We start from the raw sequence: 13500 nt of genomic DNA, 5'->3' as shown, positions 1-13500 counted from the left end.
TGTGGCTCACAAGTTAGACACTATCACCAAGCAATCACGCGGTTGGCGGTTCGATTCCCGCCTCCTCCTGTCGACATTCCAAAATGCCCCTCACCAAAGAGACTGAACCCCAAATTGCTCCGCATGGTTAGGCCAGTAACTGCCATGGCAGCTCAATGCCATCAATACGTGAGTGAGTGACAAATTGTAAGGGATTTTGTGGAAAAGGCCCAAAAACCTCTTTTTAGCTCCCTCCTGCTATCTATGATCACCGATAATTGTTTTTAACACAGTCAAACTCAGAATTCAGATTTTCTCATTTTCTGACACGACTCTCTATACCCCTGCGATAGCTCAGTTGGTAGAGCGGAGGACTGTAGAGGAATAACAATAGACATCCTTAGGTCGCTGGTTCAAATCCGGCTCGAAGGAGGCAAGGTTTTGGGGCAACTGTGGCTCACAAGTTAGACGCAATCACGCGGTTGGCGGTTCGATTCCGGCCTCCTCCTGTCGACATTCCAAAATGCCCCTCACCAAAGAGACTGAACCCCAAATTGCTCCGCATGGTTAGGCCAGTAACTGCCATGGCAGCTCAATGCCATCAATACGTGAGTGAGTGACAAATTGTAAGGGATTTTGTGGAAAAGGCCCAAAAACCTCTTTTTAGCTCCCTCCTGCTATCTATGATCACCGATAATTGTTTTTAACACAGTCAAACTCAGAATTCAGATTTTCTCATTTTCTGACACGACTCTCTATACCCCTTCGATAGCTCAGTTGGTAGAGCGGAGGACTGTAGAGGAATAACAATAGACATCCTTAGGTCGCTGGTTCAAATCCGGCTCGAAGGAGTCATCTTTTTAGGGCAACTGTGGCTCACAAGTTAGACACTATCACCAAGCAATCACACGGTTGGCGGTTCGATTCCCGCCTCCTCCTGTCGACATTCCAAAATGCCCCTCACCAAAGAGACTGAACCCCAAATTGCTCCGCATGGTTAGGCCAGTAACTGCCATGGCAGCTCAATGCCATCAATACGTGAGTGAGTGACAAATTGTAAGGGATTTTGTGGAAAAGGCCCAAAAACCTCTTTTTAGCTCCCTCCTGCTATCTATGATCACCGATAATTGTTTTTAACACAGTCAAACTCAGAATTCAGATTTTCTCATTTTCTGACACGACTCTCTATACCCCTTCGATAGCTCAGTTGGTAGAGCGGAGGACTGTAGAGGAATAACAATAGACATCCTTAGGTCGCTGGTTCAAATCCGGCTCGAAGGAGGCAAGGTTTTGGGGCAACTGTGGCTCACAAGTTAGACGCAATCACGCGGTTGGCGGTTCGATTCCGGCCTCCTCCTGTCGACAATCCCAAAATGCCCCTCACCAAAGAGACTGAACCCCAAATTGCTCCGCATGGTTAGGCCAGTAACTGCCATGGCAGCTCAATGCCATCAATACGTGAGTGAGTGACAAATTGTAAGGGATTTTGTGGAAAAGGCCCAAAAACCTCTTTTTAGCTCCCTCCTGCTATCTATGATCACCGATAATTGTTTTTAACACAGTCAAACTCAGAATTCAGATTTTCTCATTTTCTGACACGACTCTCTATACCCCTTCGATAGCTCAGTTGGTAGAGCGGAGGACTGTAGAGGAATAACAATAGACATCCTTAGGTCGCTGGTTCAAATCCGGCTCGAAGGAGGCATGGTTTTGGGGCAACTGTGGCTCACAAGTTAGACACTATCACCAAGCAATCACGCGGTTGGCGGTTCGATTCCCGCCTCCTCCTGTCGACATTCCAAAATGCCCCTCACCAAAGAGACTGAACCCCAAATTGCTCCGCATGGTTAGGCCAGTAACTGCCATGGCAGCTCAATGCCATCAATACGTGAGTGAGTGACAAATTGTAAGGGATTTTGTGGAAAAGGCCCAAAAACCTCTTTTTAGCTCCCTCCTGCTATCTATGATCACCGATAATTGTTTTTAACACAGTCAAACTCAGAATTCAGATTTTCTCATTTTCTGACACGACTCTCTATACCCCTTCAATAGCTCAGTTGGTAGAGCGGAGGACTGTAGAGGAATAACAATAGACATCCTTAGGTCGCTGGTTCAAATCCGGCTCGAAGGAGGCATGGTTTTGGGGCAACTGTGGCTCACAAGTTAGACACTATCACCAAGCAATCACGCGGTTGGCGGTTCGATTCCCGCCTCCTCCTGTCGACATTCCAAAATGCCCCTCACCAAAGAGACTGAACCCCAAATTGCTCCGCATGGTTAGGCCAGTAACTGCCATGGCAGCTCAATGCCATCAATACGTGAGTGAGTGACAAATTGTAAGGGATTTTGTGGAAAAGGCCCAAAAACCTCTTTTTAGCTCCCTCCTGCTATCTATGATCACCGATAATTGTTTTTAACACAGTCAAACTCAGAATTCAGATTTTCTCATTTTCTGACACGACTCTCTATACCCCTTCGATAGCTCAGTTGGTAGAGCGGAGGACTGTAGAGGAATAACAATAGACATCCTTAGGTCGCTGGTTCAAATCCGGCTCGAAGGAGGCAAGGTTTTGGGGCAACTGTGGCTCACAAGTTAGACGCAATCACGCGGTTGGCGGTTCGATTCCGGCCTCCTCCTGTCGACATTCCAAAATGCCCCTCACCAAAGAGACTGAACCCCAAATTGCTCCGCATGGTTAGGCCAGTAACTGCCATGGCAGCTCAATGCCATCAATACGTGAGTGAGTGACAAATTGTAAGGGATTTTGTGGAAAAGGCCCAAAAACCTCTTTTTAGCTCCCTCCTGCTATCTATGATCACCGATAATTGTTTTTAACACAGTCAAACTCAGAATTCAGATTTTCTCATTTTCTGACACGACTCTCTATACCCCTTCGATAGCTCAGTTGGTAGAGCGGAGGACTGTAGAGGAATAACAATAGACATCCTTAGGTCGCTGGTTCAAATCCGGCTCGAAGGAGGCAAGGTTTTGGGGCAACTGTGGCTCACAAGTTAGACACTATCACCAAGCAATCACACGGTTGGCGGTTCGATTCCGGCCTCCTTCTGTCGACATTCCAAAATGCCCCTCACCAAAGAGACTGAACCCCAAATTGCTCCGCATGGTTAGGCCAGTAACTGCCATGGCAGCTCAATGCCATCAATACGTGAGTGAGTGACAAATTGTAAGGGATTTTGTGGAAAAGGCCCAAAAACCTCTTTTTAGCTCCCTCCTGCTATCTATGATCACCGATAATTGTTTTTAACACAGTCAAACTCAGAATTCAGATTTTCTCATTTTCTGACACGACTCTCTATACCCCTTCGATAGCTCAGTTGGTAGAGCGGAGGACTGTAGAGGAATAACAATAGACATCCTTAGGTCGCTGGTTCAAATCCTGCTCGAAGGAGGCAAGGTTTTGGGGCAACTGTGGCTCACAAGTTAGACACTATCACCAAGCAATCACGCGGTTGGCGGTTCGATTCCGGCCTCCTCCTGTCAACATTCCAAAATGCCCCTCACCAAAGAGACTGAACCCCAAATTGCTCCGCATGGTTAGGCCAGTAACTGCCATGGCAGCTCAATGCCATCAATACGTGAGTGAGTGACAAATTGTAAGGGATTTTGTGGAAAAGGCCCAAAAACCTCTTTTTAGCTCCCTCCTGCTATCTATGATCACCGATAATTGTTTTTAACACAGTCAAACTCAGAATTCAGATTTTCTCATTTTCTGACACGACTCTCTATACCCCTTCGATAGCTCAGTTGGTAGAGCGGAGGACTGTAGAGGAATAACAATAGACATCCTTAGGTCGCTGGTTCAAATCCGGCTCGAAGGAGGCAAGGTTTTGGGGCAACTGTGGCTCACAAGTTAGACACTATCACCAAGCAATCACGCGGTTGGCGGTTCGATTCCCGCCTCCTCCTGTCGACATTCCAAAATGCCCCTCACCAAAGAGACTGAACCCCAAATTGCTCCGCATGGTTAGGCCAGTAACTGCCATGGCAGCTCAATGCCATCAATACGTGAGTGAGTGACAAATTGTAAGGGATTTTGTGGAAAAGGCCCAAAAACCTCTTTTTAGCTCCCTCCTGCTATCTATGATCACCGATAATTGTTTTTAACACAGTCAAACTCAGAATTCAGATTTTCTCATTTTCTGACACGACTCTCTATACCCCTTCGATAGCTCAGTTGGTAGAGCGGAGGACTGTAGAGGAATAACAATAGACATCCTTAGGTCGCTGGTTCAAATCCGGCTCGAAGGAGGCATGGTTTTGGGGCAACTGTGGCTCACAAGTTAGACACTATCACCAAGCAATCACGCGGTTGGCGGTTCGATTCCGGCCTCCTCCTGTCGACATTCCAAAATGCCCCTCACCAAAGAGACTGAACCCCAAATTGCTCCGCATGGTTAGGCCAGTAACTGCCATGGCAGCTCAATGCCATCAATACGTGAGTGAGTGACAAATTGTAAGGGATTTTGTGGAAAAGGCCCAAAAACCTCTTTTTAGCTCCCTCCTGCTATCTATGATCACCGATAATTGTTTTTAACACAGTCAAACTCAGAATTCAGATTTTCTCATTTTCTGACACAACTCTCTATACCCCTTCGATAGCTCAGTTGGTAGAGCGGAGGACTGTAGAGGAATAACAATAGACATCCTTAGGTCGCTGGTTCAAATCCGGCTCGAAGGAGGCATGGTTTTGGGGCAACTGTGGCTCACAAGTTAGACACTATCACCAAGCAATCACGCGGTTGGCGGTTCGATTCCCGCCTCCTCCTGTCGACATTCCAAAATGCCCCTCACCAAAGAGACTGAACCCCAAATTGCTCCGCATGGTTAGGCCAGTAACTGCCATGGCAGCTCAATGCCATCAATACGTGAGTGAGTGACAAATTATGATCACCGATAATTGTTTTTAACACAGTCAAACTCAGAATTCAGATTTTCTCATTTTCTGACACAACTCTCTATACCCCTTCGATAGCTCAGTTGGTAGAGCGGAGGACTGTAGAGGAATAACAATAGACATCCTTAGGTCGCTGGTTCAAATCCGGCTCGAAGGAGGCATGGTTTTGGGGCAACTGTGGCTCACAAGTTAGACACTATCACCAAGCAATCACGCGGTTGGCGGTTCGATTCCCGCCTCTTCCTGTCGACATTCCAAAATGCCCCTCACCAAAGAGACTGAACCCCAAATTGCTCCGCATGGTTAGGCCAGTAACTGCCATGGCAGCTCAATGCCATCAATACGTGAGTGAGTGACAAATTGTAAGGGATTTTGTGGAAAAGGCCCAAAAACCTCTTTTTAGCTCCCTCCTGCTATCTATGATCACCGATAATTGTTTTTAACACAGTCAAACTCAGAATTCAGATTTTCTCATTTTCTGACACGACTCTCTATACCCCTTCGATAGCTCAGTTGGTAGAGCGGAGGACTGTAGAGGAATAACAATAGACATCCTTAGGTCGCTGGTTCAAATCCGGCTCGAAGGAGGCAAGGTTTTGGGGCAACTGTGGCTCACAAGTTAGACGCAATCACGCGGTTGGCGGTTCGATTCCGGCCTCCTCCTGTCGACATTCCAAAATGCCCCTCACCAAAGAGACTGAACCCCAAATTGCTCCGCATGGTTAGGCCAGTAACTGCCATGGCAGCTCAATGCCATCAATACGTGAGTGAGTGACAAATTGTAAGGGATTTTGTGGAAAAGGCCCAAAAACCTCTTTTTAGCTCCCTCCTGCTATCTATGATCACCGATAATTGTTTTTAACACAGTCAAACTCAGAATTCAGATTTTCTCATTTTCTGACACGACTCTCTATACCCCTTCGATAGCTCAGTTGGTAGAGCGGAGGACTGTAGAGGAATAACAATAGACATCCTTAGGTCGCTGGTTCAAATCCGGCTCGAAGGAGGCATGGTTTTGGGGCAACTGTGGCTCACAAGTTAGACACTATCACCAAGCAATCACGCGGTTGGCGGTTCGATTCCGGCCTCCTCCTGTCGACATTCCAAAATGCCCCTCACCAAAGAGACTGAACCCCAAATTGCTCCGCATGGTTAGGCCAGTAACTGCCATGGCAGCTCAATGCCATCAATACGTGAGTGAGTGACAAATTGTAAGGGATTTTGTGGAAAAGGCCCAAAAACCTCTTTTTAGCTCCCTCCTGCTATCTATGATCACCGATAATTGTTTTTAACACAGTCAAACTCAGAATTCAGATTTTCTCATTTTCTGACACAACTCTCTATACCCCTTCGATAGCTCAGTTGGTAGAGCGGAGGACTGTAGAGGAATAACAATAGACATCCTTAGGTCGCTGGTTCAAATCCGGCTCGAAGGAGGCATGGTTTTGGGGCAACTGTGGCTCACAAGTTAGACACTATCACCAAGCAATCACGCGGTTGGCGGTTCGATTCCCGCCTCCTCCTGTCGACATTCCAAAATGCCCCTCACCAAAGAGACTGAACCCCAAATTGCTCCGCATGGTTAGGCCAGTAACTGCCATGGCAGCTCAATGCCATCAATACGTGAGTGAGTGACAAATTATGATCACCGATAATTGTTTTTAACACAGTCAAACTCAGAATTCAGATTTTCTCATTTTCTGACACAACTCTCTATACCCCTTCGATAGCTCAGTTGGTAGAGCGGAGGACTGTAGAGGAATAACAATAGACATCCTTAGGTCGCTGGTTCAAATCCGGCTCGAAGGAGGCATGGTTTTGGGGCAACTGTGGCTCACAAGTTAGACACTATCACCAAGCAATCACGCGGTTGGCGGTTCGATTCCCGCCTCTTCCTGTCGACATTCCAAAATGCCCCTCACCAAAGAGACTGAACCCCAAATTGCTCCGCATGGTTAGGCCAGTAACTGCCATGGCAGCTCAATGCCATCAATACGTGAGTGAGTGACAAATTGTAAGGGATTTTGTGGAAAAGGCCCAAAAACCTCTTTTTAGCTCCCTCCTGCTATCTATGATCACCGATAATTGTTTTTAACACAGTCAAACTCAGAATTCAGATTTTCTCATTTTCTGACACGACTCTCTATACCCCTTCGATAGCTCAGTTGGTAGAGCGGAGGACTGTAGAGGAATAACAATAGACATCCTTAGGTCGCTGGTTCAAATCCGGCTCGAAGGAGGCAAGGTTTTGGGGCAACTGTGGCTCACAAGTTAGACGCAATCACGCGGTTGGCGGTTCGATTCCGGCCTCCTCCTGTCGACATTCCAAAATGCCCCTCACCAAAGAGACTGAACCCCAAATTGCTCCGCATGGTTAGGCCAGTAACTGCCATGGCAGCTCAATGCCATCAATACGTGAGTGAGTGACAAATTGTAAGGGATTTTGTGGAAAAGGCCCAAAAACCTCTTTTTAGCTCCCTCCTGCTATCTATGATCACCGATAATTGTTTTTAACACAGTCAAACTCAGAATTCAGATTTTCTCATTTTCTGACACGACTCTCTATACCCCTTCGATAGCTCAGTTGGTAGAGCGGAGGACTGTAGAGGAATAACAATAGACATCCTTAGGTCGCTGGTTCAAATCCGGCTCGAAGGAGGCAAGGTTTTGGGGCAACTGTGGCTCACAAGTTAGACACTATCACCAAGCAATCACACGGTTGGCGGTTCGATTCCGGCCTCCTTCTGTCGACATTCCAAAATGCCCCTCACCAAAGAGACTGAACCCCAAATTGCTCCGCATGGTTAGGCCAGTAACTGCCATGGCAGCTCAATGCCATCAATACGTGAGTGAGTGACAAATTGTAAGGGATTTTGTGGAAAAGGCCCAAAAACCTCTTTTTAGCTCCCTCCTGCTATCTATGATCACCGATAATTGTTTTTAACACAGTCAAACTCAGAATTCAGATTTTCTCATTTTCTGACACGACTCTCTATACCCCTTCGATAGCTCAGTTGGTAGAGCGGAGGACTGTAGAGGAATAACAATAGACATCCTTAGGTCGCTGGTTCAAATCCTGCTCGAAGGAGGCAAGGTTTTGGGGCAACTGTGGCTCACAAGTTAGACACTATCACCAAGCAATCACGCGGTTGGCGGTTCGATTCCGGCCTCCTCCTGTCAACATTCCAAAATGCCCCTCACCAAAGAGACTGAACCCCAAATTGCTCCGCATGGTTAGGCCAGTAACTGCCATGGCAGCTCAATGCCATCAATACGTGAGTTAGTGACAAATTGTAAGGGATTTTGTGGAAAAGGCCCAAAAACCTCTTTTTAGCTCCCTCCTGCTATCTATGATCACCGATAATTGTTTTTAACACAGTCAAACTCAGAATTCAGATTTTCTCATTTTCTGACACGACTCTCTATACCCCTTCGATAGCTCAGTTGGTAGAGCGGAGGACTGTAGAGGAATAACAATAGACATCCTTAGGTCGCTGGTTCAAATCCGGCTCGAAGGAGGCAAGGTTTTGGGGCAACTGTGGCTCACAAGTTAGACACTATCACCAAGCAATCACGCGGTTGGCGGTTCGATTCCCGCCTCCTCCTGTCGACATTCCAAAATGCCCCTCACCAAAGAGACTGAACCCCAAATTGCTCCGCATGGTTAGGCCAGTAACTGCCATGGCAGCTCAATGCCATCAATACGTGAGTGAGTGACAAATTGTAAGGGATTTTGTGGAAAAGGCCCAAAAACCTCTTTTTAGCTCCCTCCTGCTATCTATGATCACCGATAATTGTTTTTAACACAGTCAAACTCAGAATTCAGATTTTCTCATTTTCTGACACGACTCTCTATACCCCTTCGATAGCTCAGTTGGTAGAGCGGAGGACTGTAGAGGAATAACAATAGACATCCTTAGGTCGCTGGTTCAAATCCGGCTCGAAGGAGGCATGGTTTTGGGGCAACTGTGGCTCACAAGTTAGACACTATCACCAAGCAATCACGCGGTTGGCGGTTCGATTCCGGCCTCCTCCTGTCGACATTCCAAAATGCCCCTCACCAAAGAGACTGAACCCCAAATTGCTCCGCATGGTTAGGCCAGTAACTGCCATGGCAGCTCAATGCCATCAATACGTGAGTGAGTGACAAATTGTAAGGGATTTTGTGGAAAAGGCCCAAAAACCTCTTTTTAGCTCCCTCCTGCTATCTATGATCACCGATAATTGTTTTTAACACAGTCAAACTCAGAATTCAGATTTTCTCATTTTCTGACACAACTCTCTATACCCCTTCGATAGCTCAGTTGGTAGAGCGGAGGACTGTAGAGGAATAACAATAGACATCCTTAGGTCGCTGGTTCAAATCCGGCTCGAAGGAGGCATGGTTTTGGGGCAACTGTGGCTCACAAGTTAGACACTATCACCAAGCAATCACGCGGTTGGCGGTTCGATTCCCGCCTCCTCCTGTCGACATTCCAAAATGCCCCTCACCAAAGAGACTGAACCCCAAATTGCTCCGCATGGTTAGGCCAGTAACTGCCATGGCAGCTCAATGCCATCAATACGTGAGTGAGTGACAAATTATGATCACCGATAATTGTTTTTAACACAGTCAAACTCAGAATTCAGATTTTCTCATTTTCTGACACAACTCTCTATACCCCTTCGATAGCTCAGTTGGTAGAGCGGAGGACTGTAGAGGAATAACAATAGACATCCTTAGGTCGCTGGTTCAAATCCGGCTCGAAGGAGGCATGGTTTTGGGGCAACTGTGGCTCACAAGTTAGACACTATCACCAAGCAATCACGCGGTTGGCGGTTCGATTCCCGCCTCTTCCTGTCGACATTCCAAAATGCCCCTCACCAAAGAGACTGAACCCCAAATTGCTCCGCATGGTTAGGCCAGTAACTGCCATGGCAGCTCAATGCCATCAATACGTGAGTGAGTGACAAATTGTAAGGGATTTTGTGGAAAAGGCCCAAAAACCTCTTTTTAGCTCCCTCCTGCTATCTATGATCACCGATAATTGTTTTTAACACAGTCAAACTCAGAATTCAGATTTTCTCATTTTCTGACACGACTCTCTATACCCCTTCGATAGCTCAGTTGGTAGAGCGGAGGACTGTAGAGGAATAACAATAGACATCCTTAGGTCGCTGGTTCAAATCCGGCTCGAAGGAGGCAAGGTTTTGGGGCAACTGTGGCTCACAAGTTAGACGCAATCACGCGGTTGGCGGTTCGATTCCGGCCTCCTCCTGTCGACATTCCAAAATGCCCCTCACCAAAGAGACTGAACCCCAAATTGCTCCGCATGGTTAGGCCAGTAACTGCCATGGCAGCTCAATGCCATCAATACGTGAGTGAGTGACAAATTGTAAGGGATTTTGTGGAAAAGGCCCAAAAACCTCTTTTTAGCTCCCTCCTGCTATCTATGATCACCGATAATTGTTTTTAACACAGTCAAACTCAGAATTCAGATTTTCTCATTTTCTGACACGACTCTCTATACCCCTTCGATAGCTCAGTTGGTAGAGCGGAGGACTGTAGAGGAATAACAATAGACATCCTTAGGTCGCTGGTTCAAATCCGGCTCGAAGGAGGCATGGTTTTGGGGCAACTGTGGCTCACAAGTTAGACACTATCACCAAGCAATCACGCGGTTGGCGGTTCGATTCCCGCCTCCTCCTGTCGACATTCCAAAATGCCCCTCACCAAAGAGACTGAACCCCAAATTGCTCCGCATGGTTAGGCCAGTAACTGCCATGGCAGCTCAATGCCATCAATACGTGAGTGAGTGACAAATTGTAAGGGATTTTGTGGAAAAGGCCCAAAAACCTCTTTTTAGCTCCCTCCTGCTATCTATGATCACCGATAATTGTTTTTAACACAGTCAAACTCAGAATTCAGATTTTCTCATTTTCTGACACAACTCTCTATACCCCTTCGATAGCTCAGTTGGTAGAGCGGAGGACTGTAGAGGAATAACAATAGACATCCTTAGGTCGCTGGTTCAAATCCGGCTCGAAGGAGGCATGGTTTTGGGGCAACTGTGGCTCACAAGTTAGACACTATCACCAAGCAATCACGCGGTTGGCGGTTCGATTCCCGCCTCCTCCTGTCGACATTCCAAAATGCCCCTCACCAAAGAGACTGAACCCCAAATTGCTCCGCATGGTTAGGCCAGTAACTGCCATGGTAGCTCAATGCCATCAATACGTGAGTGAGTGACAAATTGTTAGGGATTTTGTGGAAAAGGCCCAAAAACCTCTTTTTAGCTCCCTCCTGCTATCTATGATCACCGATAATTGTTTTTAACACAGTCAAACTCAGAATTCAGATTTTCTCATTTTCTGACACGACTCTCTATACCCCTTCGATAGCTCAGTTGGTAGAGCGGAGGACTGTAGAGGAATAACAATAGACATCCTTAGGTCGCTGGTTCAAAGCCGGCTCGAACGAGGCATGGTTTTGGGGCAACTGTGGCTCACAAGTTAGACACTATCACCAAGCAATCACGCGGTTGGCGGTTCGATTCCCGCCTCCTCCTGTCGACATTCCAAAATTCCCCTCACCAAAGAGACTGAACCCCAAATTGCTCCGCATGGTTAGGCCAGTAACTGCCATGGCAGCTCAATGCCATCAATACGTGAGTGAGTGACAAATTGTAAGGGATTTTGTGGAAAAGGCCCAAAAACCTCTTTTTAGCTCCCTCCTGCTATCTATGATCACCGATAATTGTTTTTAACACAGTCAAACTCAGAATTCAGATTTTCTCATTTTCTGACACAACTCTCTATACCCCTTCGATAGCTCAGTTGGTAGAGCGGAGGACTGTAGAGGAATAACAATAGACATCCTTAGGTCGCTGGTTCAAATCCGGCTCGAAGGAGGCATGGTTTTGGGGCAACTGTGGCTCACAAGTTAGACACTATCACCAAGCAATCACGCGGTTGGCGGTTCGATTCCCGCCTCCTCCTGTCGACATTCCAAAATGCCCCTCACCAAAGAGACTGAACCCCAAATTGCTCCGCATGGTTAGGCCAGTAACTGCCATGGTAGCTCAATGCCATCAATACGTGAGTGAGTGACAAATTGTAAGGGATTTTGTGGAAAAGGCCCAAAAACCTCTTTTTAGCTCCCTCCTGCTATCTATGATCACCGATAATTGTTTTTAACACAGTCAAACTCAGAATTCAGATTTTCTCATTTTCTGACACAACTCTCTATACCCCTTCGATAGCTCAGTTGGTAGAGCGGAGGACTGTAGAGGAATAACAATAGACATCCTTAGGTCGCTGGTTCAAATCCGGCTCGAAGGAGGCATGGTTTTGGGGCAACTGTGGCTCACAATTTAGACGCAATCACGCGGTTGGCGGTTCGATTCCCGCCTCCTCCTGTCGACATTCCAAAATGCCCCTCACCAAAGAGACTGAACCCCAAATTGCTCCGCATGGTTAGGCCAGTAACTGCCATGGCAGCTCAATGCCATCAATATGTGAGTGAGTGACAAATTGTAAGGGATTTTGTGGAAAAGGCCCAAAAACCTCTTTTTAGCTCCCTCCTGCTATCTATGATCACCGATAACTGTTTTTAACACAGTCAAACTCAGAATTCAGATTTTCTCATTTTCTGACACAACTCTCTATACCCCTTCGATAGCTCAGTTGGTAGAGCGGAGGACTGTAGAGAAATAACAATAGAGATCCTTAGGTCGCTGGTTCAAATCCGGCTCGAAGGAGTCATCGTTTTAGGGCAACTGTGGCTCACAAGTTAGACGCAATCACGCGGTTGACGGTTCCATTCCCGCCTCCTCCTGTCGACATTCCAAAATGCCCCTCACCAAAGAGACTGAATCCCAAATTGCTCCGCATGGTTAGGCCAGTAACTGCCATGGCAGCTCAATGCCATCATTACCTGAGTGAGAGACATATTGTAAGGGAAAAAGGTCTAAAGACCTCTGTTTAGCTCCCTCCTACTCTCTGTGACCACTGATAACAGATTTTAACACAGCGAAATACACTATTTACTTTTTGTCATTTTCGGACGCCACAATGTGTAGCCCTTTGATAGCTCAGTTGGTAGAGCGGAAGGCTGTCAAGGGATAACAATAGACATCCTTAGGTCGCTCGTTCAAATCCGGCTTGACGGCAGTATGGTTTTGGGGCAACTGTGGCTCACAAGTTAGACCCTATCACCAAGCAATCACCCAGTTGGCTGTTCAATTTCCGCCTCCTCCCGTCAACATTCTATAGTGCCCGTCATCCTCGTCTTACAAGTTCTTCTCTACATTTTACACGCTGTACTGTCTCTGTGTTAAGGATGTATAAATAAATAGAGGCTTGTCTGTACACCAGGTAATGCATTTGATAAAGTTAGTGCCCTGTATGGTAGCTCACAGCAGCCAGTGTGTGCTCTGCAATGCTATATTGAGACATTGATTAAATTGTTATTATTGACCATCTGACCACACCTGTATTGTATGAGCGACAATATTGACATTTAAAATAACAGAGTGGGTTAGATTTAACTTTAATGCCTCAAAGCCCCCGACAAGACTTTCGATATCATTTTCAAAAAATGTCCATATTAAGGTGAGAAAAATGC

The 13500-nt window shown here is 46.6% G+C and overlaps 1 protein-coding gene and 27 non-coding genes across 29 annotated transcripts in view; all 28 read left to right on the top strand.

Annotated features, from left to right (window-relative positions):
• LOC137169031 (hormonally up-regulated neu tumor-associated kinase homolog A) overlaps positions 1-13500 on the top strand; it is a 129497-nt gene that overhangs the window by 45718 nt on the left and 70279 nt on the right. The gene's annotated exons all lie outside the window — the stretch shown is intronic.
• On the top strand, positions 742-830 carry trnay-gua (transfer RNA tyrosine (anticodon GUA)). Its single transcript is given in 2 exon segments — positions 742-778; positions 795-830. It is a non-coding gene; the product is annotated as a tRNA-Tyr (tRNA).
• On the top strand, positions 1172-1260 carry trnay-gua (transfer RNA tyrosine (anticodon GUA)). Its single transcript is given in 2 exon segments — positions 1172-1208; positions 1225-1260. It is a non-coding gene; the product is annotated as a tRNA-Tyr (tRNA).
• trnay-gua (transfer RNA tyrosine (anticodon GUA)) lies at positions 1592-1680 on the top strand. Its single transcript is given in 2 exon segments — positions 1592-1628; positions 1645-1680. It is a non-coding gene; the product is annotated as a tRNA-Tyr (tRNA).
• On the top strand, positions 2452-2540 carry trnay-gua (transfer RNA tyrosine (anticodon GUA)). The gene is given in 2 exon segments: positions 2452-2488; positions 2505-2540. It is a non-coding gene; the product is annotated as a tRNA-Tyr (tRNA).
• trnay-gua (transfer RNA tyrosine (anticodon GUA)) lies at positions 2871-2959 on the top strand. The gene is given in 2 exon segments: positions 2871-2907; positions 2924-2959. It is a non-coding gene; the product is annotated as a tRNA-Tyr (tRNA).
• trnay-gua (transfer RNA tyrosine (anticodon GUA)) lies at positions 3301-3389 on the top strand. The gene is given in 2 exon segments: positions 3301-3337; positions 3354-3389. It is a non-coding gene; the product is annotated as a tRNA-Tyr (tRNA).
• Positions 3731-3819, top strand: trnay-gua (transfer RNA tyrosine (anticodon GUA)). The gene is given in 2 exon segments: positions 3731-3767; positions 3784-3819. It is a non-coding gene; the product is annotated as a tRNA-Tyr (tRNA).
• trnay-gua (transfer RNA tyrosine (anticodon GUA)) lies at positions 4161-4249 on the top strand. Its single transcript is given in 2 exon segments — positions 4161-4197; positions 4214-4249. It is a non-coding gene; the product is annotated as a tRNA-Tyr (tRNA).
• Positions 4591-4679, top strand: trnay-gua (transfer RNA tyrosine (anticodon GUA)). The gene is given in 2 exon segments: positions 4591-4627; positions 4644-4679. It is a non-coding gene; the product is annotated as a tRNA-Tyr (tRNA).
• On the top strand, positions 4964-5052 carry trnay-gua (transfer RNA tyrosine (anticodon GUA)). The gene is given in 2 exon segments: positions 4964-5000; positions 5017-5052. It is a non-coding gene; the product is annotated as a tRNA-Tyr (tRNA).
• Positions 5394-5482, top strand: trnay-gua (transfer RNA tyrosine (anticodon GUA)). Its single transcript is given in 2 exon segments — positions 5394-5430; positions 5447-5482. It is a non-coding gene; the product is annotated as a tRNA-Tyr (tRNA).
• trnay-gua (transfer RNA tyrosine (anticodon GUA)) lies at positions 5813-5901 on the top strand. The gene is given in 2 exon segments: positions 5813-5849; positions 5866-5901. It is a non-coding gene; the product is annotated as a tRNA-Tyr (tRNA).
• trnay-gua (transfer RNA tyrosine (anticodon GUA)) lies at positions 6243-6331 on the top strand. The gene is given in 2 exon segments: positions 6243-6279; positions 6296-6331. It is a non-coding gene; the product is annotated as a tRNA-Tyr (tRNA).
• On the top strand, positions 6616-6704 carry trnay-gua (transfer RNA tyrosine (anticodon GUA)). The gene is given in 2 exon segments: positions 6616-6652; positions 6669-6704. It is a non-coding gene; the product is annotated as a tRNA-Tyr (tRNA).
• On the top strand, positions 7046-7134 carry trnay-gua (transfer RNA tyrosine (anticodon GUA)). The gene is given in 2 exon segments: positions 7046-7082; positions 7099-7134. It is a non-coding gene; the product is annotated as a tRNA-Tyr (tRNA).
• trnay-gua (transfer RNA tyrosine (anticodon GUA)) lies at positions 7465-7553 on the top strand. Its single transcript is given in 2 exon segments — positions 7465-7501; positions 7518-7553. It is a non-coding gene; the product is annotated as a tRNA-Tyr (tRNA).
• Positions 7895-7983, top strand: trnay-gua (transfer RNA tyrosine (anticodon GUA)). The gene is given in 2 exon segments: positions 7895-7931; positions 7948-7983. It is a non-coding gene; the product is annotated as a tRNA-Tyr (tRNA).
• Positions 8325-8413, top strand: trnay-gua (transfer RNA tyrosine (anticodon GUA)). The gene is given in 2 exon segments: positions 8325-8361; positions 8378-8413. It is a non-coding gene; the product is annotated as a tRNA-Tyr (tRNA).
• On the top strand, positions 8755-8843 carry trnay-gua (transfer RNA tyrosine (anticodon GUA)). The gene is given in 2 exon segments: positions 8755-8791; positions 8808-8843. It is a non-coding gene; the product is annotated as a tRNA-Tyr (tRNA).
• trnay-gua (transfer RNA tyrosine (anticodon GUA)) lies at positions 9185-9273 on the top strand. The gene is given in 2 exon segments: positions 9185-9221; positions 9238-9273. It is a non-coding gene; the product is annotated as a tRNA-Tyr (tRNA).
• Positions 9558-9646, top strand: trnay-gua (transfer RNA tyrosine (anticodon GUA)). The gene is given in 2 exon segments: positions 9558-9594; positions 9611-9646. It is a non-coding gene; the product is annotated as a tRNA-Tyr (tRNA).
• trnay-gua (transfer RNA tyrosine (anticodon GUA)) lies at positions 9988-10076 on the top strand. The gene is given in 2 exon segments: positions 9988-10024; positions 10041-10076. It is a non-coding gene; the product is annotated as a tRNA-Tyr (tRNA).
• Positions 10407-10495, top strand: trnay-gua (transfer RNA tyrosine (anticodon GUA)). Its single transcript is given in 2 exon segments — positions 10407-10443; positions 10460-10495. It is a non-coding gene; the product is annotated as a tRNA-Tyr (tRNA).
• trnay-gua (transfer RNA tyrosine (anticodon GUA)) lies at positions 10837-10925 on the top strand. The gene is given in 2 exon segments: positions 10837-10873; positions 10890-10925. It is a non-coding gene; the product is annotated as a tRNA-Tyr (tRNA).
• Positions 11697-11785, top strand: trnay-gua (transfer RNA tyrosine (anticodon GUA)). The gene is given in 2 exon segments: positions 11697-11733; positions 11750-11785. It is a non-coding gene; the product is annotated as a tRNA-Tyr (tRNA).
• On the top strand, positions 12127-12215 carry trnay-gua (transfer RNA tyrosine (anticodon GUA)). The gene is given in 2 exon segments: positions 12127-12163; positions 12180-12215. It is a non-coding gene; the product is annotated as a tRNA-Tyr (tRNA).
• Positions 12546-12634, top strand: trnay-gua (transfer RNA tyrosine (anticodon GUA)). Its single transcript is given in 2 exon segments — positions 12546-12582; positions 12599-12634. It is a non-coding gene; the product is annotated as a tRNA-Tyr (tRNA).

Source organism: Thunnus thynnus, chromosome 18 (assembly GCF_963924715.1).
Source record: "Thunnus thynnus chromosome 18, fThuThy2.1, whole genome shotgun sequence".
NCBI classification, from domain to species: domain Eukaryota; kingdom Metazoa; phylum Chordata; class Actinopteri; order Scombriformes; family Scombridae; genus Thunnus; species Thunnus thynnus.
This window is presented reverse-complemented; position numbering and strand designations above follow the sequence as displayed.